Source organism: Podarcis erhardii (assembly GCF_964252035.2).
Source record: "Podarcis erhardii genome assembly, chromosome: 7".
In the NCBI taxonomy this organism is placed as follows: Eukaryota; Metazoa; Chordata; class Lepidosauria; order Squamata; family Lacertidae; genus Podarcis; species Podarcis erhardii.
This window is the reverse complement of record NC_138511.1, coordinates 44935305-44961347: the sequence shown is the minus strand read 5'-3', so window position 1 is coordinate 44961347 and position 26043 is coordinate 44935305. Positions and strand designations below refer to the sequence as shown.

At 42.5% G+C, this 26043-nt stretch overlaps 1 protein-coding gene across 14 annotated transcripts in view; it reads left to right on the top strand.

The window, feature by feature from the left end:
- Positions 1 to 26043, top strand: part of ZFHX3 (zinc finger homeobox 3) — a 349711-nt gene that overhangs the window by 147735 nt on the left and 175933 nt on the right. For 12 of the 14 annotated variants that reach the window (XM_081871759.1, XM_081871758.1, XM_081871756.1 and 9 more), the window contains one exon: positions 10116 to 10438. The exons of 1 other annotated variant lie outside the window; for it this stretch is intronic. The gene's annotated coding sequence lies outside the window, so the exon portion shown is untranslated. Of the gene's footprint in view, positions 1 to 10099; positions 10439 to 26043 lie in introns of all 14 variants that reach the window. One more of the 14 variants, XM_081871745.1, reaches the window with a different exon arrangement.

The following is a 26043-nucleotide window of genomic DNA, read 5'->3' as shown; positions in this document are numbered from 1 at the left end:
AACTCCATGCATAGGTTTATTCAGGCATAGGCAAATGGCCTGCCAGATGTTTTGGGACTACAACTCCCATCATCCCTAGCTAACAGGACCAATGGTCAGGGATGATCTGGAGGGCCGAGTTTGCCTATGCCTGGGTTTATTTGTGGAGGCAGTTTCCCCTTTTTCTGCTGGTCCTCTCTGGGAGAGAAATGTTTGCTGCTCAACAGAAAACAATTCAGGTATCAAGGATGTTAATGTAGCTGTGACTGGGCAAAAGATACCCCAAAACAGAACATAGCAGCAAAGATGGGCATTTTTATTTTTATTAATTTGAATATTATTCATATAAAAAAGATAATTCTCCCCCTCCTCCCAGGTGTTTGTGAACATTAAAAAAATTACCCAGCCAGTTCCAATGCAGACAAAGCCCTTTATTATTATATCCATATTGCAGGGCATGGAGTGATAGCTGAGAGAGCACAGGTTATGCCAGCCCTGCAAAGTAGTCCAGTGAGTCCACCCCCTGCTCCCCATTTTGCTGTAGGGAGGTAGAATAGTGTATGCCAAAACTGTGTAGTCCACTGCTGATCCTGGGATATGTGTTGAGTTTTTTAGGGAAATACAGGGGGCATAGTTGAGAACTTAATTGTAGCAACAGTAGGGGCCGGAGAGAGTAAAAAAAAAAGGCAGCAAAATAATTAAGTGTTTTAGTCATAGATGGAAATATATCTGGATTCCAGGTCTATTTGTAGAAGCACAGTGGGTCTACTAAATGAAAAACAACTGAGGGGTAGACTGGAATGCTTGTTTCTCAGAGGTCAGGTCTGTTTGGGTTTCACTATTGCTCAATCGCCAGAACTTTAAGAAAAGGTAGATCAGCTCTCTCGCTGTGTGTGTGTGTGCGTGCGCACGCGTGTGCATATTTATTACTCTGGAATCTTTATTTTGTGCCTTCCATCCCAGAAAAAATCCTGCAGATGCCCATGGTCCCATGCTGTTTGCTACCTTTCTGCTTCTTCCCTCTGATATACGCAACAGCAAGGTTTGGCTTAGCAGATTGTGTGGAGCCTCCGTCTTTCTCATTCTGCTCAACTGGCCATCACAACTCTTTCTGTGATCTCATCTGTCGATGCCCAGCTCTTGCTTGATGTCTCACTTCCGGAACAGAGGGAAGGCTCTGCCCCCCAAAATATTTAGTTAGCAGCTATTAACTTAAGTGGAATTGACTTTTTATCGGCTTTCCTCTGTATGACTGCCACCAGCGAAGGCAGTTTCCTCCTTTCCTCTTCTCCGCCTGTCAGTTCCCTCTACATTCCTATCGGCAGCCTTTAGCTCTGATCAATACTAACCACTGTGTAACAGCTCACGCACGGCTGCTTTAGTTCGCATCGATCAGACCTCTCTTCCAACAGGTAGCTGGCTCTTTTGAGGCAATGACTTGAGATAACTTCAGGCTAATTCATTACAGAGGATTTTAGGGAGGCCCCTTGCCCTGTTTTGGAGAGAAACACAGATATCAGAAACGGAAAACAATGTCCCTTGTGCTTGAGATTCTGTATTTCCTTCCCCTTTCTTTTAGAATTGTAAGTGTAATCCAAATAATGGCATAAGTCATCTCGGCAAAACAATTAGTTTTCAATGGCATGGCTTTGGCTTTTGCCAAGCTGAAGGCCAAATTTTACTTAGAAATCTTCAGGGTAGGACCTCCTACCAGTTCTGCTCATCTTTTCTGATCCACATCCACAGTATTCTCCAGAGTTGCTTCTTTTCCTTGTAACACTAACTAACTAGAGCAGAGGGGTGATGCTGCTCAAGACCAGCATCACACAAGTGTGCAACTTGGTTTGTCAAAGAGCAGCTTGTTTTTGACAGCAGCCAAGGACCAAGCTACCTTAAATGCTTTTCCACAGGTACACAGACCACTTTTGTTTCTGCTTAGAGTTTTAGGATTGAGAAGTTAAATATGAAAGTATACAAACCTGACACTTGTATATCTGCTCTCAATAAGCTTGTTAAATATTCCACAGATCAATATGTCCACCCACTTCCAGAACTCACAACCCAAAAGGGGAAGCAATTCTCACATATGTTGCTGCCTTTTCCAGGCGAGGACAGAGGGCTGCAGGGCAGCTGAGGTTGTTACAGAATTCCCAATGAAGGGAGTGTTTATTATTGTAGAAGGTTTGATGCAGTCCCCAAAAGGAGCTAATCAACAAGTAATAAGACCTCAAGAGAGCAATTTAGAAACCTCAGCTTTAACACTCTTGTAGCTGTAGCTAAGAGAGTAATGGTTGCTCCTGCTTTTGGCTGTGCAGCACAAAATGTAGTCATAGTTGGCAAAGGAGATCTGTGGTCCCTCCCAGACAGTCCTTTCTTTCATTTTTACCCCACCTTTCTTCTGCCTTGAAATCCAATGCAGTATATGATGTTATCTGTCTAGCCCAGGACTGTCTCCTGTGGATGGCAGTGCCTCTCCAGAGTCTTTGGCACGGAGATCTCTCCTGGCACCTGCTGCCCGAGACACTCTCCCGACCACGAGAGCAGTTTTAAAGTGAACAACCCTGGCTTTGGCTCTAAGCCTTTTCTATGTTCAGTCAAGGTTCAGTGGATCATCACCAGAAACATTTTGAATTGCATAAGATGCATTATTTAGCAATAGGTCAAAAAAATATTTTGGGAATGTTGATCTTTATAGCACATGATGATCAATGTGACAACTTGTGCAAGAGCTACAACACAGGTGACATTTCTTAAGTGTGCATCTAAGATGCTTTAAGTGTACCACATAATGATGCAAAAAGTTACTGTGACAAGCATGTGTACCATAACAGGCAGTGGCGTAGCGTGGGTTGTCAGCACCCGGGGCAAGGCAAGTAATTTGCGCCCCCTAACCCGTGGATTTGCACCCCCTAACCCTAACCCCCAGATGTTGTGCCTGGTGTGGCCGGCTCCCCCTGCACCCCCCATGCTACGCCACTGATAACAGGTACATTAATCAGGATTGGCTGCAGCTCCCTGTTATGTTTGTAGCCTAAGTGACAAACCAATGTTTGCCTGTGTGAAACAGTCCTAATTTCTAAAATTTATTGTACTCACAGTGAGCTTATATAATTTGCTTTTCTTGTTCCTTTCATTCTCTCTTCGACTTGCAGTGAATAACTGTCCCTTCTTATTGGTAAAATTTAACAGTCCTGCCCTGCCCAGAAAGATTAGGCTTAATTCAATAGTTTGGGAAGAGGTGATGAGGTAATTATAATGCTGAACCATATCCTGAATGGCTGTGTGCTTAGATCTCACTGATCCTCAAATTGGATAGTCAACCCTGAACCTCCTCAGCAGTGGATATGAACTTTATCCAGTGGCTTGGGGAATCTTCTGGCAACACCACTAATAATTCTTTAGTTCAGTGGTTTCCAGCCAGTGAGCTGTGGATGCCTTGAGGGACCATGGAATTATTGCAAGAGGTTTGCAAAGCAGCATTTTTAAAAAATCAGCATAACACAAGAGATTATTACAATATATGAGTTATCCAACACAAGAATACAATAACTATTTAAAGTGGATGATATTTATTATACTGATATTGATGGAATCAGCAGCTCATGGAAAATATGTTAGGATCATGCATCTAATAGTTTATATAAGTTAATCAGATGCACATTAGTGAGTAGATGGAAGTTCATTCCAACTTCATCAGTCTAGTACCTCCTAAGCTGAGAGGTTTCCAAGTGAGTAGATACCCTGAGAATGCTACAGAGAAGCTCATGGTGGCAGATAAGGACAAACTTTTTATTTCCAATGAGGTTATGCACCCAATTTCACCACCCTTTCCCAAGTACACAGGTGGTGGAAAATTCAGTCCAAAGATGACCGAATGCTTGTTAGGTCACATAACTCTGCCTACCAAGCAGCAGTAAAGGTGGTAAAGAAGAATTACTTTTCTACCTCCATTGTATCCTCAGAGAACCATCCAGCAGAGTTGTTTCAGGTGTTCTGTAGGCTAGTTGTATCAGAAGTAGTGGATGGGCCTCTGGAGCACTCAGCAGCATGCTGTGACCAATTTGCACTACACTTTGAGGATAAAGTAACTTAGCTCCATAGTGCCTTCAATGCCACTGTCATTGGTGTTCCAGCTGAGGTGTCCAATGCAGTGCCTTCCTATGCTCTGAGGGATCAATTTCAGTTTATGATGATGTGGACATGACTCTTATAATGATGCAACTGGCTTTTTGCTCTCTTGACCCCTGCCCATCTTGGCTGGTGAAAGCTAGTCGTGGGGAGTGAGGTTGGCTGGATGTTTCCAGGGTATGGTGAACACATTCTTTACAACACAGTGTGATGCCTACTGCCTTTAAACTGATGGTAGTGTGTCCACTCCTGAAGAAGCTCACCCCAGATTCCATGGTATATAACTACTACTTCCTGGTTGCAAATACCCCTTTTTGGGGAAGGTGGTGACAAGAATGCTGGCTGAGCCGTTGCAGGAGTTCCTGGAGGATATGAATTATCTAGATCTGTTTCAGTCTGGATTCAGGTGCAGTTTTGGGACTGACTCAGTCTTGGTTGCCCTGATAAATGACCTGAATCGAGAGTGGGGCAGGAGAAGTGCCTCTCTGCTTCTGCCTAATCTCTTGTCTGCTTTGATACCACTTCCCATGGTATACTTATGGACTGGCTCTGTGGGTTGGGTATCAGGGGCATTTTTCTACTGTTGTTCTACTGCTACCTACAAGGTGTTTCCAATGAGTAGCATTAGAAGATAGCTTTTTTGGTTTAATGGTCTTTGCACTGCAGTGTACCACTGCGTGCAATCTTGTTCTCAGTGCAGTTCTTTCTTTCTATCATCTGTCTATCAGCCATTTTAGATCTATCAGCCATTTTAGATCTGGTCCTAACCAATGTTGATGACCTGGTTAGTGGGGTAGAAGTGGAAGGATCATTAGGCGCGAGTGATCATGCTTGTATGAAGTTTACTATACAGCGGAAAGGAGCAGCCAAGCATACTAGGACTTAATTTCTTGACTTTAAGAAAGCCGACTTCATAAAACTTTAGGGAAGTGCTGGGTGAGATCCCCTGGACAGTAATACTAAAAGGAAAGGGAGTTCATGATGGCTGGGAGTTTGTTAAGAGGGAGATAGTAAAAGCACAACTTCAGGCAATACCAATGAGACGGAAACATGGAAGGTGCCTAAAGAAGCCAGGGTGGCTATCTAAAGAACTTTTAACTGAGTTAAGATTAAAAAAGGATGTGTACAAAAAATGGAAAAGGGGGGAAACCACCAAAGAGGAATTCAAACAAATAGCCAGCACGTGTAGACACAAAGTCAGAAAAGCTAAAGCACAGAATGAACTCAGGCTTGCTAGAGAGGTTAAAAGCAACAAAAAAGGCTTTTATGGGTATGTTCGTAGCAAAAGGAAGAACAAAGAAACAGTGGGGTCACTCAGAGGAGAAGATGGTGTAATGCAAACAGGGGACACAGAAAGGGCTGAACTCCTCAATGCCTTCTTTGCCTCAGTCTTCTCCGATAAAGAAAACAATGCCCGACCTGAAGAATTTGGAGCAAATGATTCAGCAGAGGAAACACAGCCCAGAATAACTAAGGAGATAGTACAAGAATACTTGGCTAGTTTAGATGTATTCAAGTCTCCAGGGCCAGATGAACTGCATCCAAGAGTATTAAAAGAACTGGCAGATGTGATCTCAGAACCACTGGCAGTCATCTTTGAGAATTCCTGGAGAACAGGCGAAGTCCCGGCAGACTGGAGGAGGACAAATGTTGTCCCTATTTTCAAAAAGGGGAAAAGAGAGGACCCAAATAATTACCGCCCAGTCAGTCTGACATCAATACCAGGGAAGATTCTGGAGCAGATCATTAAGCAAACAGTCTGTGAGCACCTAGAAAGGAATACTGTGATCACCAATAGTCAGCATGGATTTCTGAAAAATAAGTCATGTCAGACTAACCTGATCTCGTTTTTTGACAGAATTACAAGCCTGGTAGATGAAGGGAACGCAGTGGATGTAGCCTACCTTGATTTCAGCAAGGCATTTGACAAGGTGCCCCATGATATTCTTGTAAAGAAGCTGGTAAAATGTGGACTTGACTATGCTACCACTCAGTGGATTTGTAACTGGCTGACTGGCCGAACCCAAAGAGTGCTCATCAATGGTTCCTCTTCATCCTGGAGAAGAGTGACTAGTGGGATGCCACAGGGTTCTGTCTTGGGCCCGGTCTTATTCAACATCTTTTTCAACGACTTGGATGATGGACTCAAGGGCATCCTGATCAAATTTGCAGATGACACCAAACTGGGAGGAGTGGCTAACACCCCAGAGGACAGGATCACACTTCAAAACGACCTTGACAGATTAGAGAACTGGGCCAAAACAAACAAGATGAATTTTAACAGGGAGAAATGTAAAGTATTGCACTTGGGCAAAAAAAATGAGAGGCACAAATACAAGATGGGTGACACTTGGCTTGAGAGCAGTACATGTGAAAAGGATCTAGGAGTCTTGGTTGACCACAAACTTGACATGAGCCAACAGTGTGACGCGGCAGCTAAAAAAGCCAATGCAATTCTGGGCTGCATCAATAGGAGTATAGCATCTAGATCAAGGGAAGTAATAGTGCCACTGTATTCTGCTCTGGTCAGACCTCACCTGGAGTACTGTCTCCAGTTCTGGGCACCACAGTTCAAGAAGGACACTGACAAACTGGAACGTGTCCAGAGGAGGGCAACCAAAATGGTCAAAGGCCTGGAAACGATGCCTTATGAGGAACGGCTAAGGGAGCTGGGCATATTTAGCCTGGAGAAGAGGAGGTTAAGGGGTGATATGATAGCCATGTTCAAATATATAAAAGGATGTCACATAGAGGAGGGAGAAAGGTTGTTTTCTGCTGCTCCAGAGAAGCGGACACGGACCAATGGCTCCAAACTACAAGAAAAAAGATTCCTCCTAAACATTAGGAAGAATTTCCTGACAGTAAGAGCTGTTTGACAGTGGAATTTGCTGCCAAGGAGTGTGGTGGAGTCTCCTTCTTTGGAGGTCTTTAAGCAGAGGCTTGACAACCATATGTCAGGAGTGCTCTGATGGTGTTTCCTGCTTGGCAGGGGGTTGGACTCGATGGCCCTTGTGGTCTCTTCCAACTCTATGATTCTATGATTCTATCTATTTCAAATTTTTGTTCAACATCTGTATGAAGCCACAGCGTGCACTCTTTTGGAGTTGGGAGGCAAAGTGTCATCAGTACAAAGATGACACACAGCTCTACTTCTCCATAACATCTGAGTCAAGAAATACTGTGCAAAATCTGGACCATTGTCTGGGCACAGTTGTGGAGTTGAGATCCAGTAAGCTGAGCTTGAACCCTGGGAAGACAGAAGGATGGAGGGTTGGTGGTCCCCACGTCTAGGAGATAGGCCAGTTGCCTGTTCTATATAGGTTTGCACTCCCTCTGAAAGAACATGTTCAGAGTTGGGGAATTATCCTGAATCCATCCTTGTTGCTGGAGGATCAAGGTAGCCTCAGTGACTAGGAGCGCCTTTTACTAGCTATGGCTGGTATGCCAACTATGACCATTCTTGGACAGGAATAGTCTGACTGCTATGATTCGCTCAGGACTCAGTTATTGCTATGTGCTCTATGTGGGGCTACCCTTGGACCTGGTCTGGAGGCTCTAGCTTATGCAAAATGCTGCAGTTAGACTGTTGATTGGGACAGACTATTGCCAACACATAACTCTGGTGCCTGTATGCTACCCAGCCAGGTTCATTGTTCTTATTTACAAGGCCCATAACAGCTTGGATCCAGGATACCTCAGGGATTGCCTGATTCTTCATATTCCTGTTTGATTACTGAAGTATTTGGGGTAGTCACTGTTGGTGGTCCCCCATGGCTCAGATGCACAGATTGTATCCACAAGGAGCTGCCCACTCAGTATGGTGGGCCTAATTTTATGAAACTTCCTTTCAGATGAGGTCACAAAGGCCCCCTTCCTGTTGAACTCCCAGTGTTTACTGAATACTTTTTAAATTAAATTTTAATAAGACTATTTTAAATTAAATTCTGATTTTATTGTTTTAACTCATTTTAGTCTTATTGTATTTGGTTTCCTGTATACCACTTGAGATTACTGTGATTAAGTGGTATATAAATTGTTTAAATAAACAAAGTAACTAAATGACAAGCAAAGTACCACAACATCTTACAAGGGTGACTTCAGATGCTATGTAAGCATCAGGACACAGAACATTTCAAGTCTTCTACCCCATGTACAGATTTACCACAATCTTCAACCTCTGCTGAAAATGATCAGCTGCGGGTTCCCCTTCCTGGATGCTGTGATGCCTGCTTAGTGCTGCTGTTGCTTGTTTTCATATTCTGAATCCTGTGCATTCCCTCATGTGTTCCATTTAGCTGCTCCAGATCCTTTTTTGGCTGAAGAGCAGGATTAATTTAAAAAAAAGAAGAAGAAGAAAACACATCAGCAATCTTGCAGCTAATTGCCAGAGTGCTCCAAAAGCCAATTGAGGTTTCATTCCTGGTCTATACATGAATCCATTCATCAACTGGTGGGCTGAAAGCTTGTAGAACACCCCATCTATGTTGCTGTTTGTGTTTAAATATCATAAACATAGGGCTGTACAAAGAACAGGTTTGACAGGTCTCTAGCCAAAGAGGTTTCCAATCTAAAACTTCTTCCATTCACCATCCTTTCCAATAAAGCCTTGTCAACTGTTTTCCTGTATTTTGAATGGAATGGTGTATCCACAATAAGATGATTGGATTTCCACCAACCGTGCTGGAAGCTGGTGTGACTGTGACAGTGCTGATGCCAGATTCCCTCTTGTTTTGAAGATGACTAACAGAATAGCAGCAAAGCACTGAAAAGGCACAAAATGGCATTTGGCCAGTGCCTATGAATCATAAAATGGGATAATAAAATCATGAAAATAATCTCCAAAAGGCAAAATAAATTACCCAAGTTACTGCTTATTTGCATGTACAGTTTGACAATAGAGCCATAACCATAAATGATTTATGCCTGCTTTAACAATACACTCATTTTACTGAAAGGTGGTCAGCACTAAGACTTCTGTGGCATGGTGCCATTTGTTGACAGGCTAATGTTTCAGCAGCAATACATTAAATTATGAATATCACTATCCTAACATGGAAGGTTATTGGCTCAATATGCTTAATTAACCCAGCCTGAACTATGCCCACAAGCCAGTGTGGACCATCCCTGCAGTGCTGGAATAGGGGACAAAGATTAGAAGGGTAAGAACTCACTTCAGCTTTTATGCAATGAGACCTTAAAAGCTGAGCAGTCCTCAGATGCTCTTCCAGGGACAGTTGGGCTGTATTTTTCAAGTTGCAGTCTGTCGATAGCTGAGTCCTTATTGATAAAACTGCTAATAAGAGGAGACAGTTATTGAATGTCTCAAGTAAGAAGTAGCAGAAGGGCTATAAACTAGGCTGAGGGGCTCCAGGAGGCGCAAAAGGGTGGCTTATCTGGGCCACAACCTGGTAAGGAGATGAGTGGCTCTGCTAATAACATTAGCAGGGATTTTTTTGCATGCATCATAACTGGAAGAATCAGACACTTACCACTTATGGCACCAAAACTTACCTTTCATTCAGTATTTCATAAAATGGAATAAAATTCTGAATCATTGGTCCTTTAATTCAGATTTTGCAAATTGTGCAATGCTCTCAGATTACTGAGGTTCTTGCCTACAACTGCTTCCTTCCTACAGTGCTGGAGCACAAAACATGCTCTATTGACTTTTAGACTCTTCTTTCCATATTCTGCATGCTGTTAAAACCCCATCAATATCTTCTTCCTGGGTGCTGCACTAGCTGGCTCCCATTGTATGTCCTTTCAGAGAAATATATTTTTTCACAGGGAATGCACTGGTCTCAAGTATTATACATATATCCATCCCTGGATAATCTAAGACACATTAGAAATAAAGTTATATGGTAGTAGGGGTCATGGAATGGCAGTATATTATATTCTCAGTGGGTTGAAACATATACTGTAGGTAGGGAGCTGGATTGTAAAAAACTTATGAGCTGTGTTTAGTTCCCATCTCAAGGAGCCAATGTAGTCTTCTCTTATTTTAGGATGGAAGAGTCCTTACCAAGGACCTACCTGGAGAGGAGTTCAATCGCAGACTCTCTGCTTCATCCATCAGCTGGACAATCAGATGCAGAAATTATTTCTTCATCTTTGATTTATTAGACTTTACCAGAACCAAAAGATGCTATGAAACAGTAAAGGGATTGGTCTGAAAAAATTCATACAGAAATTCACCAAAGAGTCAATTAATCTGCAGAATCAAACTGTTCGTGCCCACTTGGTGACTCTGGGCCTCCTTACTACCATCTGGATCTCAAAGACGCATGAAAAGAAGAGCCTAGAAAGGAAGTGCAAGAGACACCAACAGGTAGGAAGCACATGGTGCAATTTTCATTTTTTCCTGCTGAGTTTTTAATGTATTGTATCCCATCTACCACCATTGTCATTTTAATAGAAGGACGGTATAACATTTTCATACATATTGTTAGTTATTTATACCACCCTTTCCATGAGTCAAAAGATGGTTTACAACAGGGAGAGAGAAATCCACAAAATAACATAATCCTTAACAACACCTAACAAATCAGTAAAATACAATTACTAATACATAAGTAAATAAATCATCAAATTTTCTAAAGCAGTAAGTCTCATAATACCGTGAGCCACCATTTCACATTTATCCACCCCTCCCACAATTAAATTCATAAAAAATCTTCAGAAGAGGTGTTAGGGTAGAACAGACTGAAACATGAACTCTGTCATTTTCACAGTTAGGGAGGATTGCCACTCTGTCTCTTTGTCGATAACAAGTCATTAAAATGAAGATGGGACCATAGTGCTAGGTCTTTTTACTAATCATGATGGCTATATGCTATCTATATCAAAGTGTGCCTCTGAACATCAGTTGTTGGGGATCACAAGTGAGAGAATGCTATTGCGCTTATGTCCTGCTTGTGAACTTCCCATAGGCAACAATATAGCCATGAGGACAAATCCCTATGGGAAATCCACAAGTAGGACATGAACACAATAGCATTCCCACCCCCACCCCCACTTGTGGTCCCCAGCAACTGGTGTTTAGAGGCATACTGGCTCTGATACTGGAGGTAAAAGAGCCATCATGACTTACAGCCACTGATAGCTTAATTCTCCATGCATTTGTCTAACCCTGCTTTTAAGCCATCTGTGTTGGTGAACATCACCACATCTTGTCATTACAAATTCCATAATTTTATTTTTCACAATTGATATACAGCTTAATTATGATAAGTCTCCAAGCTTACACAAATAAATCAATGCAGTGACAATAAAAATCAAAACAAAACAAATTCCTTCCAGTAGCACCTTAAAGACCAACTAAGTCAGTTCTTGGTATGAGCTTTCGTGTGCATGCACACTTAATAAAAATCAAGTTACAGATAGGTAGCCGTGTTGGTTTTTCCTGTAAGACCTATTGCAGTCGTTAAGAGTCGTCAACAGGCTCATCACAGCTATCTGCCAATCACCCATTCCCACCACCCTTCTGAGTAATACCCCTCCCCACCTTCTCACTATATAGAAAGGTCTGGTGACTTCTGTTTCAGTGTATCTGAAGAAGTGTGCATGCACACGAAAGCTCATACCTAGAACTAACTTAGTTGGTCTTTAAGGTGCTACTGGAAGGAATCTTTTTATTTTGTTTTGAATAAAAATCAATTAAAGCAATAAAATCCGAATTCAATTAAAATACCCAATGGAACAAAAAGTCTTCATTAGGTGTCACATACTCAACAGGAAAGGGACCCATCCACCCTCTTTTGGAAGTTCCATAAAATTGGGCCCACAATACTCAGTGTGTGAAGATGCCCTTTCTTTTGTGCATCTTGAATCTTCAGCTTCATTGGGTGGCCCTGCGTTCTAATCTTATAAGAAATCCATTCCTAATTTTACACATCGATTATGCCCCCTATTACTTACCTTTCTTCTAAAGTAAAAAGCCTTAGATATTGTAACCTTTCCTCAAATAAGAATTGCTCCAAGCCACTGATCATTTTCTTGCTGTTTGCAGCTCTGCAACATCATTGAGGCACAGTGTCCAGAACTGTACACAGTATTTCAAGAGTTGCTGCACTGTAGATATTGACAGTTTTATTTTGATTCCTTTCTTAATTTGTCTGTTTCATAGCTGCTGCATACATTGTCATTCAGCTATTCGTCACGACATTACGATTTGTTGTCACCGTTGGTTAAGACCAGAATAGTATATATGAAAGTAGGATTTTTCTTACCCCAATTTCTATCATTTTACACTTCCTTACATTGAAACACACTTGCCATTTAATGCCCATTCACCCAGCTTGGGGATAAGTTTTAATCACCTTGTATGACTTGGTGTTATCAGCAGAGGGTGCTATGGTAGTGGACAGAGACATCAGGTGATGAGATGGGGCCATACTTGCACTTTGTCTCCCCTTCTGCCCTGTCTTCCATCCCCAATAACTTAGGTAGTGTTACTACTAATGATTGCCAGGTTGGTGAGTGGGAAAATACCTACTGTCTCTGATTTGATTTTGGAAGAGCATAACAACTAGGCAGGGATTGGTGAGAACTAGTTGGATGAAAAGGGGTGTGTATGTTTCCCCATTTGGACAAGGTTTCCATTTTCTGAAGGAAGCAATCTTATCTCTAAGAGCTTTCTTGATTTGGCTCATTGACCAAGCTGGCATCCTCTTGGCCTTAGTGTTACCTTTCCTGAATGTATTATACATTCTAGCTGAGCTTCTATTATTGAGAATAACCTCCAGATATTTTGGAGATATTTAATCCATTTGACTTTCTCTTTCAAATTCCTTTCTACCAGTCACCTCATTTTTCAGATGCACCTCTTTTGAAGTCAAATGTGATGGTGTTGGATTTTCTCAGCAGTTTTCCATTTAAACATACAATGGTACCTCGAGTTACAAACACCTTGGGTTATAAACACTTTGGATTACAGACTCCGCTAACCTGGAAGCAGTACCTCAGGTTAAGAACTTTAACTCAGGATGAGACCAGAAATTGTGCGCCGGCGGCACAGCGGCAGCGGGAGGCCCCATTAGCTAAAGTTGTACCTCAGGTTAAGAACAGTTTCAGGTTAATTAACTGTTAATTAAAGTTAATTAAGTTAATTAAAGTGGAATACAAAAAGGGAGGTGTGAGGAGGTCGTTGAAACAAGGGAATGAAAGACAAGATACTGAAATTATTGGATGTGTTTTAAATTGTGTTTATTTTGTTTTGTTAATTTAATATTTTGGTGTTGTGTGGTGTTTTTGTTTTTGTATTATATTGTATTGTTTTGTTTAACTTTTTTTCCTTTCTTTTGTAGTCTTTAAAATGTTAGTAAATATTATTTTTTTTTTTAAAAAAAAAGAACGGTTTCAGGTTAAGAACGGACCTCTGGAACGAATTAAGTTTGTAACCAGAGGTACCACTGTTTGTTGAATTTGATAGTATTATAATCAGTGTTCCAAACCAATTCAATACCACTTGCATCTCACATCAAGTCCTGGGTGCCACTTAGGATTAAGACCAGAGTCACTGTCTGGCTGGCTGGTTCCATGACCAACTATTCTAGGACACAGTATTTGGGGGTATCTAGAAATTTTCCTTCTTTGTACTTACTCGAACAGTCATGCATCTAATCTATGTGAAGATAATAGAAGCCACCCATTACTACAGCACTTCCTCTTTTGGCTTTCTCATTGGTGTCATGCTCCACCTCAAGTTAATCCTAGGCATTTTTATTGGGGGCACAGTAGTACATCCTCAGTACTAAACTACTTTTGAAGCCTGGTATTACCATCCACAGTGATTTTGTGGAGGAGTCCATCCCTTTTGCGATTTCTAGTGTGCTGAATTCATATGACCTCTTTGACATAAAGAGCAACACTACCTTCAGCACACCCTTTCTGTCCTTCCTATAGAATTTGTATTTGAAGATAACCATGTCCCACTGGTTTTCTCCCTTCCACCAGACTTCCATTATGCTCACTATATTTCTGCTCTCCTCTAAGACCAAGCACTCCAGCTCACTCACCATGGCTCAGAAACTTATTGTATTAGCCTATAAACACCTATAGGGTGCCTCTCCACATTTGAGCAATCATAAACAATTTCACCCTCATTATCCTTTTAGGGCAGATTTGTCTTAAAACTGTATACACCCTAGTTCCTGCTGGTTTTCCTCTAGGGATCTGCCACCTTTTGCTTTCAGCTGGCTCAGCTCTGTTTCATATAGAGCCCACCCATATAAGCCTAGGTTGTAGTTTAATGATGGAGATAAATGGGTGTACAACAGTTGAATTATCTCTCACCATATAATCTTGTTTGTCCCTCTTGAAACCTCCTACCCTTTCTAGTGTTGTCTGCCTCTTCCTTCCATACCAACCAATGTATTGCCTTCAGGATTAACAATTGATTGCATTATATGTTTCCTTGTGGGTATCTCAGCAGTGATAGGAAGTTGTAGTCCTAGCTATATTGCTTTTGGGGTAGATGTATGGAGCACAAAGACAAGATGTACCTCTTCATCCGCGCTGGTCATGGGACCGAGATGGCTCTGGTCACCCTAACAGATGATCTCCGCAGGCAGCTGGATCGAGGCGGGTCGGGGCTGCTGATTCTTCTAGACCTGTCAGCAGCCTTCGACATGGTCGATCACGAACTCCTGGACCACCGCCTTGCCGACGTGGGGATCCAGGGCACAGTCCTTCAATGGCTGCGTTCATTTCTCTCTGGTCGGGGACAGAGGGTGGTGCTTGGGGGGGGGAATTGTCATCCCGCCACTCCTTGGTGTGTGGAGTGCCCCAGGGTGCGATACTCTCCCCGATGCTTTTTAACATCTTTATGCGCCCCCTCGCCCAGCTTGTCCGGAGTTTTGGGCTGGGCTGCCATCAGTATGCTGATGACACCCAACTCTATCTGTTGATGGATGGCCATCCTGACTCGGCCCCAGACACACTGATCAGATGCTTGGAAGCTGTGGCTGGATGGTTACGTGGGAGCCGGTTGAAGTTAAATCCTTCGAAGACAGAGGTCCTCTGGCTGGGAGGGGACGATATGGGATTGAGGGGGCAACTCCCATCTCTTGCGGGGGTGCAATTAGTGCCAGCACCATCCGTTAAGAGTTTGGGTGTAATCTTCGATACCTCCCTCTCCATGGAGGCGCAGATTGCAGCTATAACAAAGGTGGCATTTTTTCATCTCCGCCAAGCTAAGCAGTTGGCTCCTTACCTCTCTCGCCCTGACCTAGCCACTGTGATCCACGCGACGGTCACCTCCAGACTGGATTATTGTAACTCGATCTACGTGGGGCTGCCCTTGAGACTCACCCAGAAACTCCAGCGGGTGCAGAATGCTGCAGCGAGACTCCTTACGGGGTCTTCGCTGCGAGATCACATTCATCCGGTGCTATACCAGCTGCACTGGCTCCCGGTGGAGTACAGGATCAGGTTTAAGGTGCTGGTTTTAACCTTCAAAGCCCTATACGGCCTAGGACCCTCGTACCTACGGGACCGCCTCTCCTGGTATGCCCCACAGAGGAACTTACGGTCTTCAAATAAAAACATCTTGAAGGTCCCAGGCCACAGAGAGGTTAGGCTGGCCTCAAGTAGAGCCAGGGCTTTTTCGGCTGCGGCTCCAACCTGGTGGAACGCTCTGTCACAAAAGACAAGGGCCCTGCAGGACTTGACATCTTTCCGCAGGGCCTGCAAGACAGAGCTGTTCCACCAGGCCTTTGGTCAGGGCGCAGCCTGACTCCCTCCTTTGGCAATCTTTACAAAACTTTAGTTTATGGTTGCCATCAATTTTGATTTTAATTAATTTTTATAATGTTTTTATAATGTTGCACTGTTTTAGTGTTGTTAGCCGCCCTGAGCCCGGCTTCGGCTGGGGAGGGCGGGATATAAATAAAATTTATTATTATTATTATTATTATTATTATTATTATTATTATTATTATTATTCATGTTGGCAGTGTGTGTGCAAGATGGGTTTCACAAGCCCCACTGATATTGGATGTAATGACTAATGACCACCAACATTCCACCATCTTTCTACCAATATTTGCAGGTGGCATTCAGTCAGCACATAGCAGGATGCTTGCTGGGCCCTGTAATCATGGTGATTCTGTTAGTGCAGTTCTAAGGAATGCTGCATGAGTGATGAAATGCTATTCAGGTTTATCTGGGACCTACTCAGGTCCTATTCTTTCAAAGAGTATCAGGATGGGCAGTGAACATCTGTAGACAGTTTTATTAGGCACTCTAATGAGCTGCTATAACCTTTCCCCCAAGAATCTGACTTCTTAGGCTGCCAGCAGTATCCAGAGGCACCAGCATCTCCCTGCCTTTCTGAGAGTTAAAATAAACAGTTTTAGGTTCTTGTGTCTTTTACATTTCCTTTAAGCTGCATGTTTTGGCTGTGGGCCCAAGTGCCCAGGGAAAGCTTCCAGTGCTAGCTCTAAACCTTGCCACATGGTTCCCAGGATAAATGACCCTTTGAAAAACTAAGGTACCTGCATGGGTGGTTCCTTTCATATTCTGGACCTGCTAGGATTTCCCTCACTTCCTCTGGGGTCTAGAAGTCCCCCTGGACTGCCTGCAGGGAACAGTCACATCAACAGTGAAAATGCTCTTGTTCTGGAGAAGGGCCCCATTTCACCTCAGGTACAAAGTATTACCATCTGAATACTGTAGAAATCCAACAAGCCCACAACAGATGTATCATGCTGAAAGAAGATGTGCATCACGGTGTGCAAGAGATGAGGTATAGGATTTTCTTTATTGCTCAAGGAATGGCTTGTGTGATAAAGGAAGCCTTTGAGACCTGAAGTGATTTATCCTTTTGCACATGCAGATAGTCAATACTAAGGGGCAGCCACACTAATAACTTAGTGCAGGAAAGCCTTATGGACAATGATCTTGGTCAGCAGGAATTTGTATGTGCAGACGTGGGGAGCAAGAAGAGCAATCTGCAAGGAGGAGGTGATATACATATGTTTTAAATTGTGCATTCATAATAATATTGGGGCTGTTACATGCAACCTGGCTTTCAATACTGTTTGCACCTTCAAATGGTTCAGGGTGATCATACTGCTTTGTTTGGAATAGGTGCATGTCCTATGGCTTCCTACTGAAATCCAGTACCTTTTCATACCACAAATGTTCCAGGGGTTTTATGACCTGCTTTTGTTGTGCTATATTATTATTATTATTATTATTATTATTATTAATCAAATTTGTATATCACCCTGCATTTGAAGATCACAAGGTGGTTCACAACATAAAAATACAAAATGAGAACACAAAATACATAATAAAAACAAGAACAAAAAACCCAATAACTCCCCTCCTATAAATATATTTGAAAGGACATAGTGTGAACTATAATGCAAGAGTTCCCCTCCAGATGGCAATAACACAGTAACATTGGGGAAGCATTCTACAAATAAAGTAGAATTATGTGCAGATGGTCTAGTATATATCCATCACTAATACACTATTATTGCTTGGATGACATGTTGCAGAATACACCAGCAAGAAAACTCCAGTTTGTAGGGGTCCCAATTCACATGCAAAATTAAAAGCCCAAGTAAACAAAAAATCAGATATGAAGACTCCTCTCTTTTAAATGTGGCCCGTCAATTCTGATTTGCATTTTAATTCTTTGCTAGGCAAGATGAAGGGAGGGAGTAAGTGTGTTGCTGGGTAGGTCCATACTTGTAACTAAACACTCTTAGCAGTTTTCCCCAAGGAGGCTGAGGGAAAAGAGGAGATACTTTCAAGCCAGGGAACTCAAGAGCTTGGAGGGCTGCTAAAAGCACTTTTCCTGAAACCCAGAGCATTTTGAGATGAAGGTGCTTGTTCAATACAACTTCAGAACAGGACGATTCCAGGTCCCCAGAGCCACAATTGTTAATGCACCTTATGCTAGAGGCCCCAGCAAGCACCCACTTCTTCATTTTGCCATTTTACTGTCACCTCAGTATTTTCAAAACCCACTGGTTTATAGTGTAATTCTACTTAGAAGTAAGCCCTGTTGAATTCAACAGCATTTACAGTATTCAAGTGAGTAAAGGACTGCAGCTTAAGTCACCAGTGCTATTGGGTATTGGTGGCTTGCTGTACCAGGTAGTGCTATTGGGAGAGGTGGCTTGCTGTACCAGGTAGTCCAGTATTGTGAACTAGTAGAGGACCGGGTTAATGGGAGAGAGTGTGCTAGTAAACCAAATGTGTTTCCTGTGCTTCCTTGGATTTCAGTGGAAAGCACAGAACCTTTGCATGTGAAGAATCTTGCAGCATCTTAGACACTGCCAGGCTCAAACTCCAAACCACAGGATACATAACAAAAGCAATATGAGGCTAACATCCACTGGATGAAAAAATCCTCTGCCCTAGATGTTCATTTTACGCTGTTTTTAAATTGCAATTATATTTAGCTGTTTTTTGTTTGCAAATTACCTTGACACTTGCCAAAGGCCATTCATAAATTAATAAATAATTGCATTTTTTATTTTGGGGAAAGTTGATGTAACTGACCTGTCCCTCCAACCCACTTCACACAGCCTGCAGCAGAAAGTGCTTTCATTTTCCTTGCTAGATTGGCTCTAGCTGCTGGGTGGAAGTGCAGGAGATTCTCTGAGGCACAGGCCCCAAGGGTGGGAAAGAGTTGGTTATTTTATCCCTCTGTTGCCGGAAGCCACCAACGTGTGACTCCCAGCTGCAGCACATTTCGTTTCTGAAGCATGATGCAATTGGATGGCCTGGTCAGCAGTGCTTCCTTAACAAGCCTTTCAGCAAAGCCTTCACATAAAGCTCAGCCAATCCTGTGATTCTGGCAGACGCTTACTCATGCAGACTCAGCTGGGAGACCTCACTGTTCAGAAAGATTCAATCAGAGTTTCAAGTAGATTGTTCCTCTCTCTCCACTGAGCGACTTAAGGACAACACCAGGGTTCCCTTTACCATTCCATCCCCCTTTTTCCAGTGTTACTGGGAGGCAAAAGCATTTGCTTTCCCTGCCCCCTCTAGGCACTTTTTCTTATCACCATTCAAGCAAGAGGAATAAACATCCCATGCAGCAGATCCTGATGCCTGTGTGTTGCTATCCCATTATGAACACTCCAAGCAGACAGATTCTACTTTGCAGAATGAAAACAAGTGTGGCTGAAGCTTAGTAGCTCGCTTCTGTGAGTGCTCCTCTCTTGATGCTTAGTGTGAAAACCTGATGGCCCTCTTACCCTGCAAGTCCAGTTAGACAAGATGTCATTGTTGTCTCACCACTACCCTGATGCTGGCTGCCGAGTCATCCAGCCTTTCCTGTCAACCACGGGCAGAAGACCCAAGCCTAGAGGACCAGCAACACATGCAGCTGCTCAGAGTAGGTGCTTGTCATAGGCTCAGGCAATGAAAAGTGTGAAGATCTCACTCTTCATGTAACATGCCTGTAATGTATAGGAGGAATAGAACAACTGAGGGACAGTCAGGTTGCAGAATTGCACGACCCCACTGCATAAACCTGCATAAAATTCACCTAATAACGAAAAGTGTGCAGTTCTGATTCTTGGGAGGCCCTTTGATGTCAGAGCCTTCCTCTCCAGTGCTGATGGCTCCTCTGAAGCTCTAGCCCACTTGATGTCATAAGAGTTTTTAAAGGGGAGGATTTCTGGGAAGTGGCTGAGATCTAGAGAATTCTAAAACCTCCCACTCCCCTACCATACCCTCAAATTGGGAGATTTAAACATGCTTCAGAGTATGTCTAACCTCCCACCAACCCACCATTTCCCCTTCCACTGGACACAATTAAAAACAACCAGGAAACAGATGGAAACATCATTTGTTCCTCCAGTCTCACTTATGCTGATGGCTCAAGCTCAGATAAGGGCGTTAAGCTACCTTGATAACTCCCACATTAGGAATGCGGTCTAATTTGAACATAACAGTCTGTTGAAGAGAATAGGACCTACAAATGCCCACATTGGCTTTTGAATGAGAAATTCAGTATATGTCCTAAATAAAATTTTAAAATAATAAATATGCAGATGTCTAGTGATGCAAAGGAGGTTAGTGCAATGTCCATAGAAAATTGGAGGCTATTACTAACTTCTGCTTCTATGGTAAGGAGATTTAAATAATTTTTTTTAAAGAACAATTAATTTATTTATGGAACACCCATTATATGTGCTTTTCATTTCATGTGTAGTTTACATAGACAATAAAATACCAAAATAGAATTTACAATAAAATAACACTTTTAATATTTAATAAAGAAAATTTACAAAGCAGGAAGCTAAACAAAAAAAAACCTAAAACCAACAAAACACAGTAGCCAAAACAATTTAAACATGGCATCAAACACAGCAAAAGAGAGCTTGGTGGAAAAATTAGAGCACCTGATAGATTGTCATTAAAAGTCCTGTGACAACAGGAAGGGCTTCTTCACCTACAACTAAAAAATCATGGAGGGTTGGTGCCAGGCAAACCTCTCTGGGGGAAGGCATCCCATAAGCTGGGGTCTGCAGGAGGTCCTCACCCACAGAGCACAGTGATTGGGTATGTACAGGGTATAATATTTCAGATATCCTGGTCCCATGCTATAAAGGACTTTATATACCAAAACCAACACCTTGAACTTAGCCCAGTAATAGTTTACAGAGGTGCATTCCACTCCAACCCCCTATCTGCCTTAGAGCTGTCATGTGTACCTCTAATTTACCCTCAGTGGACTGAAGCTTAGTTGACTCTTTCACATTGTGGCACCTTCAATTGCCATTATTCATATTTTAATTAAGAAATGCACTCAGGATTCTGATGTCTGAAATCTATGTCAAGACAAATTAATATAGATCTACAATTTGGCGGTAAAGGAAAGATGGGATGGTGCTCCTGGTTCTGCCTTCTGTAGGGAGACACACTAGCATAGGATTTTTTTTAGCCAGAAACTTGGAAGAGCGGTATTTGCCTCTTGAAGAAATGGGCAGAAAGAAACAACAACAAAATATTTTATTTCTTACTGTCTTTGAAGAAACTAGAACAGCAATGCCAGGCTATCCCAGAAAGCACTTGTACACACACTCTCCAACCCCTATTGGGAAAAGCAGGCTTTAGAACTATCTTAACAGACAGCTCTGAAGGCACTCGCAATGGATTGGTGGATACTGATAGGATACAGTGAACACACAGCACAGCTCCAGCTAGCAGTAAGCACTTCCTGGAAGAATATCATTCAAGTGTGCTGGCTTAAGCAGCACGATGAGCAAATGTTTTCCTGCAGCATTGGCTCTCTTTTAGGAGAGGAGGAACGGTTAAAGACTTCAGACTTTTTGCTTTTTTGAGAGGACCTCTTACCTTATTCCTTCACCATTTTCTCAGCCTGGCAGCAAGAGCATACGATGCCAGGTAACAGGGGTATCTCTGGACTCATACCTTTTAGCTCTATAAGGGCTAGTGTGTGTATGGCGTTTGCAGGTTTGAGACTTTATAGAGATATGGGGGAAAATATTCAGACTAGTAATCATTAGTCCACCATTCCAAAATCTCTAGCTGTTCCACTAGAAAACTGCAGAACAGCTTTGGTTGGGAGAGAAGGAAATAGGTAGTACTACTTCTTTAACAGCCAAGACAAAAGGAAAGCCAGGTTCAGCACTGTCCAGACCATAGCACCGGAGTACAGACCAGTTAGGCTTGCCTTTCAGCTAAGGCACCTGGTGAAAAAAGTAGCAAAACACACACACACACACACACACACACACACACACACACACACAAAATCATTCAAAGACAGACGGGAAGCTGTCCAGTACTGACACAGACTTTCATAAAACTGCTGTGGGTAGGGGGGCATCTCAAAGCTTGGCACCTGCAGAATTCTTGGCTTTGGCACTCAAAAAGCTGAGAAGATGCCACTGCCATCCAGGTCTCAGTTGATCGGAGGAATTGTTGGAGAATCTGGGTCTCTGCAAGCCACTTTTGTAAACATTATTACTCATCCCCCTGAAAAATAAGGGGTTCTGTTTGCAGACAAGAAGACTTGCACATACACTTCCTCATACTACAATAAATAAATATTCTCCAAGTTTAATGTTTGTCCAATGGGTTGTGTATCTAGCAAAACTATATTAAAGCAATTCTTGGCCTCATTTGATTTGAGCTTTAGAAATAAGGCTCCAGAGAGAGATGAACATATATGATCATGAGCAGGGTACCTGCAGTATTGCATCTATCAAAAGCTAGGATGCATGATTTTGTGCAGCTAAGTATCTGCATGTCAGGTAATAAAAAGAGTGGCTATTAAGAGCTTCCCCATAGCAATACATATGTGTAATTTTTTTAATGGTTCAGGTTTTCATGCAGAAAAGCAATAAACCAGGCATTTCCCAGTTACATACAAGGACAGGCAGGCAGGCAAATATACCCAGGGATCTAACTCCTTTAAAGATTTATAGGATGTCTTGTGTGTGAGGCTGTGGTTTTGAAGGTAGCTTTAGGCAGAGAAGGACTCTTTTAAAATATCATTTGATAGGTTTACCAAATCAAGTTCTATGAATGGTACTGGGGAAGGGAGACTGCACCTTCAGCCTATAATTCAATCCTAGGTTTTAATTTAAATTCATATTTACTTAATTTTCCTTAAACAAACAGTGCAAACTCTTAGTAACTGCTTATTGGGATAAATTTTAAGTTGACATCAATATAATAATCAGACAGTACCAACTAAAGCTGTGTATAAGCAAAGACTTTGAATAAGAAAGAATTTAGCAAATATTTATACTGATTAAATTTTTTTCTCCAACAATTAAAAATGTCACATTAAATATAAAATAGTTCCATTGTACAAGGCTGTCATACAAGGTCTGTTAGTAACAAATGTTAGTATAACAGGGATAATAGACTAGAAACAATACCTGATTGCTGCCTCTGTACAGTATGATATAGAAAGGTGAGGCGTAACTTAATTCACTGATAGCCACCCATTCTTATTGACTACGATACTATGTGCAGGGGGGGGGGGGGAGAGGATAGGGTGTTCATGAAGAAAAAAGTCTCTTTGAAGAGGCTAGAGAAAACTTCTCTCAAGAAGAAATGTAAACAGATCTTCTGCTGTCTTTCTGTGCAAAAAGGCAGATCCCGAGTCACAACCCTTTAAGCAATAACACACTTGCTGATATAAATCAGCCTTCTGGTTTGAGGAGCTTTGCAACAGTCCATCTCTCCGGCTCCCCTCTTAAGATCCCAGTGGCATTTCTGCATCTCAGCCCCAGAGGCTGCTTTGACTTGCCATGTAGAGGGAAGCAGCCCTCAAGAGTTTCTGATCTGTGAAGCCCTCACATTAATAAATCAGCTCTACTTATTTAACAGCAGCCATTTCCTTTTCCTCCCCTGTGCTGTGGAGTTGATTTTGTTCAAACAAGAAAATTTCCAAATCAAAATACAATCAAAGCATTTATAGACTGTGCAGCTAAATTAGGAAAAGAAATGCTGAGAAGGCTGCATACTCCTGGTATTAGGTGTTGGTTGCACATATCCATTGCGAAGGAGCAGAGAGAATGGGAATTCTGATAAATACGGTACCTTCAAATAGTTTACTAGTACCATGCCTAACACTTGTTTAGCAGCAACTGTTAGGAACTTTATACAGAAGTAATATATTGCTAGCTTAGTGGCTATACATCTAAGTTGACCAACATTTTCACAGCATTAGATGTGTTTACTTTTGCAAGCTGCATTCTCGCTCCTTTGCTACATTTTCAAGCAACAACAACAAAATTACTGTACATACCCTGAGGTGTCTTCCAGCAAGGAAGGTTACATCTTAGAAAAGAAGCTCAAGTCCATTGACCCCAAGGCAGTATAACTTTACCATGGCTCAAGGCAACAGGCAAGTTGAGCCAATGGAACTTTCAATCCTGTAACCTCTGGCTTAAGTGTACCCCTCCCCAGTTTAATTCAGATGCGGGGGGGGGGGGGGGGGAACAGTCCTACTTCTGAAAATGCCACAACTGCAGCATTTCCAATAGCTTTTATTCCACAAGTTACTTCGATTTTTACCATTTGATCTCTTTGTATAACTCAGTTTAGAGTGAAGCGTCAGTCTCATCCATGTTTGGGACTTTTATGGATCTCCTGCTTCAGTTTACAGAGGGGGACTATATTCAGCCAAATCAGTGCTTGGCAGACCAAATGCCTTACAGCAAGAATCCCCACCTCACCTTTTCTATTTCCAGCACTTTTGTCTTAAGAGACAAAAAAAAACCTAAATAAACTTGCTGGTTTTCACAAGGTGCTCCTACTTATGTAGCCATTTCACAAAAGAAAAGTTTGTCATTTCTTTTATTTTTCTTTAGGCAAATATTTAATTTGGGGGGGGGTCTTACAATGTGCCTTTTTCCAGTGTTAACGCCACATTTTCTCTGAATGTATGTGTTCAGTTGTTCACAGCAGTTATAGTGAGCTGTCTGCTCACCCACGAACATTTCTCTATTAATAAGAGTATTTTTTAATTTAATACCCATCTGGCAAAAACTTCAAAAAAATACAGCAGTTCACAAGGTGTATCAAGCACCTCTATTTCATCTCTGAGATACTATTGAGCCCACATCATTTTGTGCAATTTTGTTCTCTTCTGCGTTAGGAAGAAGAAAGCTTCTAATTTCTTCCATCCTGCCTCGAAGTCAGAGCTGTTCTTCCACCTCTACTTCTGGCACCTGCCAAAGCTTAAGCCCATAGTTAGCCAGGTTTTGATTATCTCCCCTACACCTTTTCCAGAGGCAGCTAAAAATGCCCCAGAGCACACCACTCTTCTGCTACTGCATATTAACCCTTCTTCTGCCTTAGTGGTAAAAGCAGCCTTCTATTTAGGGCAACTTAGATCTGGAAATCAGAGCAGAACAAGACTGCAAGGGGGGGGGGGGCGAACAGCTGAGAAAGCCAATTAAAGAATGATGCTTGGATCATTGTATTAATTGTACAGACAGATGTGCTTTGGCATGTTTACACTGATAGAATCCACATGTGAAAGGAGATGGAAGGACTGCAGTACACAAGCCAGCTAGCTGGGCTGAGGCACATACAGACAAACTGGGGATGGAAGAGCTGCCCATGATCTCTGGATAAGACACTATTTGCAGCAAGATTAAACACCCTACACCTCCCCAGATATTCTCTTGCTTTCTTAGTAGAAACCCAAGCACTTTGGTTTGGCCCCCATCCCTGTCGCTTTTCTGCAGAGCTCAAATGCCAAGAGTAGTAGGAGGCATTCCTGCTACACAGATTGATCATCAATTTGGATTTCCTTCCCCAGGGATGAGGGGCACAAACTGTAGTTGACAAACTGAAAAAATGCACCCAGGAGCGTCCAGCACTCTCATTTCTAGAAAAATTAATTATTTTTTAAAATAACCATTTTGCCATCACAAAGAGAAAACAAACGTGTGGGTACCAAGTACCCGAAAGCGGTCACATAAATATCTGCAAGGCAGACACGGCACCTCCGCACGCCTCCTACGGATACATTCACCATTATGCATGCTTGTTATTACATACACACGAATAGTGGTTGCAGAATGTCTCGAATTAAATACGTACAGTTTTAATCTGTTAGCTAGCATCTAAAATACCGAGAAAGCTCCGCTCGTTCGGTGCATTCGCTGCGACACGTTCTAAAAAGCCACCCAACCCCAAAGGAAAAAGCCGCTGAAGGATGCGTGCCTGTCCCAATTCGGCAGTCCCCGTTTATCGGTTGTCTTTGAGCAAACAAACATGTCCAGAGCCGGCCTCGCCACCCCAGCAGAAATGCAGGAAGCTGGAAGGGGAGGCAGAACGGCGCCCTTCCGAAAAGGGAATCAAAGCGCGGCGGAGGGCAGAAGATCTCCGCTCCAGCGGCTCCCGTACTTCCACGCCAGCCGCCTTTGCCGGACGTCTTCGGCCATTCCGGGGGAAAAGAACTTGGGTGGTGAG